Source organism: Mus caroli, unplaced genomic scaffold, assembly GCF_900094665.2.
Source record: "Mus caroli unplaced genomic scaffold, CAROLI_EIJ_v1.1 scaffold_11100_1, whole genome shotgun sequence".
In the NCBI taxonomy this organism is placed as follows: domain Eukaryota; kingdom Metazoa; phylum Chordata; class Mammalia; order Rodentia; family Muridae; genus Mus; species Mus caroli.
Genome location: NW_018389346.1, coordinates 9,964 through 19,089, shown reverse-complemented (window position 1 = coordinate 19,089; position 9,126 = coordinate 9,964). Strand labels below are relative to the sequence as shown.

Here is a 9,126-nt window from a genome sequence, read left to right as displayed (position 1 = left end):
CTAGGAGTAGGGTCTTAAAGCCCATTCCCACAGTGACACACCTACTCCAATATGGCCACATCTCCAAACTGTGCCCTGGGCCAAGCCTATACAAAGCATCAAAGATATTTTTGTCTATTTTATTGTGTCCTCTGTCACTCTTTTTTTTTTAAATATATTTTCTATTATTTTCTTTATTTACATTTCAAATGTTATCCCCTTTCTTAGTTTCCCCTCTTAAAATCTCCTATTCCCTTGTCACCTGCCCCTGCTCCCCAACCTACCCACTCCTGATTCCTGGCCCTGGCATTCCCCTATACTGGGACATAGAACCTTCACAGAACCAAGGGCTTCTCTTCCGATTGATGTCTGACTAAGCCATTCTCTGCTACATATTCAGCTAGATTATATACTAAAAATTCACTCTAAAAGCAAGATACAGTATCTGTACCCATATCTGACAAAGTAGACTTCAAGCCACACTTAGCTAGAAATGGTGAAGAATGCTACTATTTATTAATAAAGAGAAAGCTCATAACAAAGACACAATAATTGTAAACATTTGTGTACAAACATTTGTGTGTTTACTTTTGTGAAAAAAGTGGAAATATAGGCTGGTCCAGACATAATAACAGGGCTCCAATAACCCATCCTCATCAGCAAATGGTCTCATCCACACAAAAGTCCACAAGGAAACCTCAGCATAAAACTACACTAAAGATCAAATAGGTATAACAGAGTTCTATGAAATCTGCCATGCAATCTTTATAAAAATGAATATCTTCTCAGAAGCCCACAAAACATTTTTCAAGACAGCTTACAATTTGGACCACAAAACAAGACTGTTTAAAAATTAATCAATTCTAAGAAGGGGCATAGTGTCCACACTTTGGTCTTCGTTCTTCTTGAGTTTCATGTGTTTTTCAAATTGTATCTTTTATCTTGGGTATTCTAAATTTTTGGGCTAATATCCACTTATCAGTGAGTACATTGCCCCTTCTTAGAATTGGGAACAAAACACCCATGGAAGGAGTTACAGAGACAAAGTTTGGAGCTGAGACGAAAGGATGGACCATCTAGAGACTACCATACCTGGGGATCCATCCCTGATATAGCTGTCTCTTGTGAGGCTATGCCTGCCGGGGTCTAACCAACACAGAAGTGGATGCTCACAGTCAGCTATTGGATGGATCACAGGGCCCCCAATGGAGGAGCTAGAGAAAATACCCAAGGAGCTAAAGGGGTCTNGATATAGCTTTCTCTTCTGAGGCTAGGCCAGGGTCTAGCAAACACAAAAGTGAATGCTCACAGTCAGCTAGTGGATGGATCACAGGGCACCCAATGGAGAAGCTAGAGAATGTACCCAAGGAGCTGGGGGTATCTGCAACCCTGTAGGTGGAACAACAATATGAATTAAGCAGTACTCCCCAGAGCTCGTGTCTCTAGCTGCATATGTATCAGAAGATGGCCTAGTAGACCATCATTGGAAAGAGAGGCCCATTGGTCTTACAAACTTTATATGCCTCAGTACAGGGGAACACTAGGACCAAGAAATGGGAGTGGGTGGGTAGCGGGGTGGGGGGGGGGAGCGTATGGGGGACTTTTGGGATAGCAATGGAAATGTAAATGAAGAAATTACCTAATTAAAAAAAAGAAGTAAAAAAAAATAATTAATTTACTTACATATAGTGCTGCCCCCTCCTGGTCTCTCCTCACAGAGACACACTCTCCATCCCCCCTTTCCTTTTCCTCTGAGAAAGTAGGGCATCCCTTGGGTATTCCTCCCAGCCTGGTTCATCAAGTGTCTGCCAGGATAGGCAATTCTCTCTCACTGAGGCCAATAAAGACAACCCAGTTGGGAAAGGAATACCACAGTCAGGCTACAGCTTTAGAGAGGACCTCTGCTCCAGTTGTTGGTGGGTGACCACATGGAGACTGACCTGCATGTCTGCTACATATGTGTAGGGCCTCTGTCCAGCCCATGTGTGCTCTTTGGTTGCTGGCTCAATCTCTGAGAACCCTTAGAGGGTCCAGTTTATTTGACCCTATTACTCTTCCTTTGAAGGCTCCCCTTCAGAGCCTTCAGTCCTTTCCCCAACTCTTCCATAAGAGTCCGTAATCTTCATCCAACGTGTGACTGTGTATATCTGCATCTGTCTCATTTAGCTGCTGGGTAGTGCCTCTCAGAGAACAGTTATACTAGACTCCTGTCTGCAAGCACAACATACTTTCATAAATATTGACAGGGATTGGTGTTTGCCCATGGAATGGGTTTCAAGTTTGGACAGTTATTGGTTGGCTGTTCCTTCTGTTTTAGACAGGATAAATTTTGGGTAGAAAGTTTTGTGGGTGTGTTGGTGTCTTTATTACTCCACTGGGAGTCTTGCCTGGCTACAGGACGTGGCCTCTTCAGGTTCCATGTGCCCACTCTTAGGCTTCTCAGTTAAAGTCAACCACATTGCCTCCTGGGATACTCTACACATTGAATCTCTGGGATTTCCTAAGGATTCCCCCTCACCTCTGGTAGTTGTAGCTTTTAATTCTTTCTCAGACACTCTGAATCTCCCAGCACATCTGATCCTGACCACTCATTCCCCTCCCCTTCCCTCTCCCACCCATTTTCCCTTTTGCTCTGTGCCTCCTGTCACTATTTTGTTACCCCTTCTAAGTGTGATTCAAGAATTCTCATGTGCGCCTTATTTCATGTTTAACTTCTTAGAGTCTGTGGGATGTATCTTGGGTATTCTGTACTTTGTGGCTAATATCCACTTAGTGAGCACATACCATGTATGTCCTTTGGATCCAGGTTACCTCACTTTGGATGCTATACTAGTTCCATCCATTTGCCTGGAAATTTCATGATATCATCATTTTACATAACAATAGGATTCCATTGTGTCAATGAACCATGTTTTCTGTATCCATTCTTCAATTGAGGGGCATCTGGGTTGTTTCCAGTTTCTGGTTATTACAAGTAAAGCTGCTATGAACACAGTGTAGCATGTGTCCTTATATACCTGGGTTTTCATGTAGAACTATTTCCTGTTTTCTGAGAAACCATTAAATTGATTTCCAGAGTAGTTGTACAAATTTGCAATCTTACCAGCAATGGAGGAATATTCCCTTCCTGCACATCTTTGTCAGCATGTGTTGTTGCTTGAGGTTTTTTGTTGTTTTTTTAAAAAAAATTTTATGCATTCCTATTGGTGTAAGGTGGAATCTCAGGCTCACTTTCATTAGCATTTCTCTGATGACTAAGGATACTGAGCATTTCTTTAAGTACTTCTCAGCCATGTTGTTATTTGGTTTGTAAAACCAACCTTAATTCCCTCTCTGAAATAATTTATTTTGTTGTATTATTTCATAATTGAATAAAACTAGAAATCAACAGTAAGAGAAATGTATAAGATGTATACAGAAATGTACACACAGTTTGAAAATACAACTTTGAATGATTAAAAGTCATAGAAGAAATCAAAGAAAAAATAAGTTCCTAGTACCTAATGAAAAATGAAAACACTTCTTTCTTCAATAACTGTGGGATATCAAGGGTTGAGCAACACATCATTGAAAAAATATACACACACACACACCACATATACATACATACATATATATATATATATATATATATATATATATATATATATATACATATTTTTTTCACACACCCATGTATATAACATATAGTCCATGTGTGTGATAGGCTTTATGTTTACACAAGAATATATTACTCAGAGTGTGTATCCATCCATAAGTAAGAAATAACATTATAATAAACATCAACATACCCACCACTAACATGTTTCACATCTTCGCCAGCATTTGATGTCACCTGAGTTATTGATAGTAGCCATTCTGACTGGTATGTGGTGAAATCACAGGGTTCTTTGGATGTGCATTTCCCTGATGCTGAAGGATGTTGAACATTACTTTAGTTGCTTCTCAGCTATTCAGTATTCTTCCACTGAAAATTCTTTGTTTAGCTCTGTAATTCTTTTTAAAATAGGGTTATTTGGTTCTCTGGAGTCTAAGTTCTTGAGTTCTATGTACATATTGGATATTAGCCCTCTATTGGATGTAGGATTGGTAAAGCTCTATTCTCAATCTGTTGGTTGCTGCTTTGTCTTATTGACAGTGTTCTTTGCCTTAAAGAGCTTTGCAATTTTATGACATCCCATTTGGTGATTCTTGGTCTTAAAGCATAAACTATTGGGGTTCTGTTCAGGAAATTTTCCCCTGTGCCTATGTGCACCAGGTTCTTCCCCACTTTCTTTTCTATTAGTTTTAGTGTATCTGGTTTTATGTGGAGGTCCTTGATCCAGTCGGACTTGAGATTTGTACCAGGAGATAAGAATGGATCAATTTGCACTCTTTTAAATACTAACCGCCAGTTGAGCCAGCACCATTTGTCAAAAAAGCTGTTTTTTTTCCACTGGATGGTTTTATCTCCTTTGTCAAAGACCAAGAGACCATATGTGTGTGGGTTCATTTCTGGGTCTTGAATTCTATTCTGAGATGTCCTCAACAGAGGAATGGATATAGAAAATGTGGTACATTTACACAATGGAGTACTACTCAGCTATTAAAAATAATGAATTCATAAAATTCACAGGCAAATGGATGGAAATAGAAAATATCATCCTGAGTGAGGTAACCCAGTCACAAAATAACACACATGGTATGCACTCACTGATAAGTAGATATTAGCCCAGAGACTCAGAATATCCAAGATACAATTCACAGTACATATGCAGCTCAAGAAGGAGGAAAACAGTGTGGATATTTTGGTCCCTCTTAGAAGGGAGAAGAAAATACCTATGGAAGGAGTTACAGAGACAAAGTGTGGAGCACAGACTGAAGGAAAGGCCATACAGAGTCTGACCCAACTGGGGATCCACCCCATATACAGTCACCAAACCCAGACACTATTGTGGATGCCAACAATGCTTGCTGACAGAAGCCTGATACAGCTGTCTCCTGAGAGGCTCTAGCAGTACCTGAAAATACAGAAGTGGATGCTCTCAGCCATCCATTGGACTGAGCACAGGGTCCCCAATAGTGAGCTAGAGAAAGGATTCAAGGAGCTGAGGAGGTTTGCAGCCCCATAGGAGAAACAATAATAAGAACCTACTAGAACTCCCAGAGATCCTATGCCACAGTGTAGAGGAAAGCCAGGGTAAGGAAGTGTAAGTGGGTGGGTTTGTGAGCAAGGGGAGAGGGCAGGGGATAGGGGGATTTGGAGGGGAAACCAGGAAAGGGGATAACATTGAAATGTAAATAAAGAAAATATCTAATAAAAATTAAATAAAAAGCAGGGGAAAAAGAAATAAAATTGCAAAAAAAGTGTTCTATGAGAAATTGTTTTAGGATATTTGAGAAATTCATTGACTGTGTCAAGAAAGTTGAAGAAATTCTTATTTCTGACTACTTTCAGAATTATAAGAAAATCAGATTAAAAAAAACTATTTGAAAGCACTGCAATCACTGAGGAATTTCTGAGAAAAGAGGAAGTAAATGTGATGACTCTTAACATCTGCTTACTGACATCTCAGTGGTTTTCTGAAGATGGCTTTCTGCATATTTGTCCTTGTCAAGAGTGTTCTCCAGAGCCCTCTTAATAATTGTTTTGAGGGACCAATGCTTTCTATGCTGTCTTAAGGAGCCTACAGGGAAATAAATGATGGGGTTGACAGAGCTGTCTACACAGAACAAGACTTCAGTAGTTTGGTAAATGTGACAAAAGGGATGCTGTAAATGAACCCCAAACCAGTAGGGCAGGAATAAGTAAAGCCCAAGAGGCAGGCTACAGATGATGTAGACCATCACTGTGAGAGAGATGGTAACATACAGCCGGGACAGCGTTTTCCTTCACAGAGGATCCTCATGAGTAGGGCCAGACAGGACCCAGAGAGAAGCATAAATAAAAAAAAATCAGAAATGCAGTTATAATAAAGTCAACATTTTACCACAAATGATGATGAGTATCACCCAGGAATCCTGAGAAGAACCAATCAAGGATGCCCATGAGAAAGGACAGAACCCAAATTAGGGCACATATGATAGCTGACATGTTTCTTGGGTGGTGGCAATGGTACCAGATTGGCCACAATATAGACAGGCAGTGCTCTGTGCTAATAGTGCTGAGGATGAACAGCCATGCGATATATCGAACGATTGGTGCATTGCCTAAGATATCATTGCTTAATTTATGGCCATAGATGCCATAGAAGTCAATGATAGGTAGCAGAGAGTCAAGGAAGTGACAGCAGAGGAAGAAGGAATCTGCCAGAGCCAGGTGGAGGATATAGACTGAGATGGCTTTCCTGCGCATGGGGAATCCCAGGAGTCAGAGCATAATAGTGTTTTCTGCCAGTCAAACCATGCATTGATGAGGGCCAGGAAGGACAGGGTCAGGATTGGACTGCAGTTAGGATCACCAGTTTCATTCAGTTGTGTAGATTCTGTGTTGTGGGATGAGATGGTTGGATCCATGCTCACAAATCTTCCAGTGGTGTCCCTAGGAACACAGACCATATTTGAGCACCTTAACACTGACCCTTCTTCTGGCAATCATAATATAATACAGATATTTTTGCCAACATGATTAAATAAAATGATTTATAAATAAAAGGAGAGTAACATGACCACATGGATTAAGAATTCTGGACTGTGGACTCAAATTTAGAGCTTGTGTATACTCTATAGTCTGCATCATTCTTCCTGTGTATAACTCAGGACCCTTTAATTCACATGGAAATGATTCCCTTTTTTCATCGTCAGGGTTGGATCCATTTCCTGCCACCTTGGCAACTCCAGAAAGGGAAGCATCACATTTACCTCCCCAGGGCTTAATATGACACAGAAAAGATGACGATATCAGGGGTTTGTTGAAGCATATTAAGGGAAAGATACTTCCATATCATCAAAAGAATGGATTCTGAGTTCTACCCCTAACTCTGGGTTAAGATATGACTCTGGTCTGTGCAATAGATTACAGATCACAAGCATTTACCTCCTCCCTTGAGTTGACAATGCTGTACCTGTCAGTCACCTGGCCAGGGGATTGCTAAGGTGGCAGAAGGAATGACAACTCACTCATCCTTCACAGGAGTGCCACCCTCTATGCAGACATCTCTGACCTTCCCTCAGGGGGTACAGTTAAGACTGTCTGATTCTCTGAATGCACAATATCTCAGAAGAGTGTAAAGTTCCCTTTTCTTTCTTTAGATCTCCTTCTCTTTTTAACATGGGCCAAAAGCCCATGCAAGATTTTCCTTACACTCTGGACTTTCTCGATCATTTCTTAAACCCACATCCCTTTCCACCACGGACTTTTTTTCCGAACTTCCATTGCTGAACATGCCAGCTTTCTTGGGATGTCAAAAGGCATGGCTTTTACTCTTCCCCGTCTGCATCTCCCTCCTCCTGGCAGCTGACCAGGTTTACAGCTTGCTTACTCTGTTGCTTTGTTTTGAAATTTTAGTAAAATCGTGATGGAGCTTCTTTCTGAATCTGTTTTTTTCACTTTTTTGGGTGTGTGTGTGTGTGTTTCATTACTGAGGGAACCATGATTTCTACAGCAATGCAAGGGCTCATTATGGCTTAGCTGAGCTTACAGATATATTTTTATACACAGATTGTGTGTGTATGGGTAGGCCAGGTTGGAGGCGATTGGCAGAGGGTTCTTTATGAGTCTGGATGGAATTGGCCACCATCATAAAGAACAGAAGAAGGGGAATGAGGTCTCAGCCCCAGGAAAAGAGGTAGAGAAATTAAAACAGAACAACAAAAGGAAGACTTGGCTTGGTGTGAAGTAAGCCACATGAATGTATTCCATTCTTTCTCCCAGGAGGTCTTTAGTGGTATTTACTTTGCAGAAAAAAAGCCTTTGCTTGAGAGGAGCTTTTGGAGTGAAATAGAAGTGTAGGACTTAAAATATAAAGAAACAACAACAACACGTACACAGATATGCACACATACACACACACACACAGACACACACACAGACACACACAAATCCTAGTTTTAAAAATTACACCACCGGGTGTGGTGGCACATGCCTTTAATTGAAGCACTTGGGAGTCAGAGGCAGGCACAATTCTGAGTTCAAGGCCAGCCTGGTCTACAAAGCGAGTTCCAGGACAGCCAGGGCTACACGGAGAAACCTTTTCTCAAAAAACAAAAACAAAAATAACAACAACAAAAATTGCAATGGAATGAAATCAACTGCTATTTTCTCTTTTAGTTCTTCCAGTAGCCGAAGAGGTAAAAATTAAAATTTTTCTTTTTACATTTTTAGAAATGAGAAAGGGAAGCCAGTGAAGAGGAAGAGAGATATGTGTATAGGCCAATTAAGGACAGATGTCCCACTATAGCATCTCTCTTTTGTCTCACAAACTAGATTTGACTCCCTTCAGAGGACATACCTAGAAATTAGGCTGCCAATGGTCAACAGAGGGACTGTCCATTTTCCTATCAGGTAGAAAATATTGTTTATTTATTTATTTATTTATTTATTTATTTATTTATAAGAAAAGCTTTCAAAATCTTAGTTGGCTGGAGGGTATGGGAAACAAAATAGCATCATTGTTGTCTGGACACAGAGCCTTTCACTTTGACTATGTGGCTTTAGATTTACTGGGAGACATCACTAGGAGCCTGGAGGGGGTGGTAAGTAGTGAATTTTTAGCTCCTAGCTCTTGTCCTAAGACGTTGTGAGTTCACAAAGACAGTGACTCTCTACTTGCATGACTGTCCTTTTCTGCTACTACAACTATAGCTAGCATTTATTCTTTTCTGGGAAACGCTTCTTCTCTGGCTATGTATAGAGTTACAAACCGTGCTCTACTATTGCATGCCTTATGATGATAAATGCAGAATCTGTATCCTTCAATCCTGTCAACACAAGGCGCATTCCTCAAACATTTCAGTTTGTGCTAACATTTTCCTTTTGACACATTCTCAGGTCTCAGAAGTACAAAGGAGGATAACACTGAAAAGCAAATGAAACAATGAGACCTGGTTAGTAGCAGTCAGTCTGGAAAACAAGGTCTGAATGTGATCCTGACCCATTCCTCCCTTCTCTCTCTCTCTCTCTCTCTCTCTCTCTCTCTCTCTCTCTCTCTCTCTCTCTTTGTTTCTTTG

At 40.6% G+C, this 9,126-nt stretch overlaps 1 pseudogene; it reads right to left on the bottom strand.

Annotated features, from left to right (window-relative positions):
- Nucleotides 1-5,508: 5,508 nt before the first annotated feature.
- On the bottom strand, nucleotides 5,509-6,474 carry LOC110288059 (annotated as a pseudogene).
- Between the last annotated feature and the right edge of the window lie 2,652 nt (nucleotides 6,475-9,126).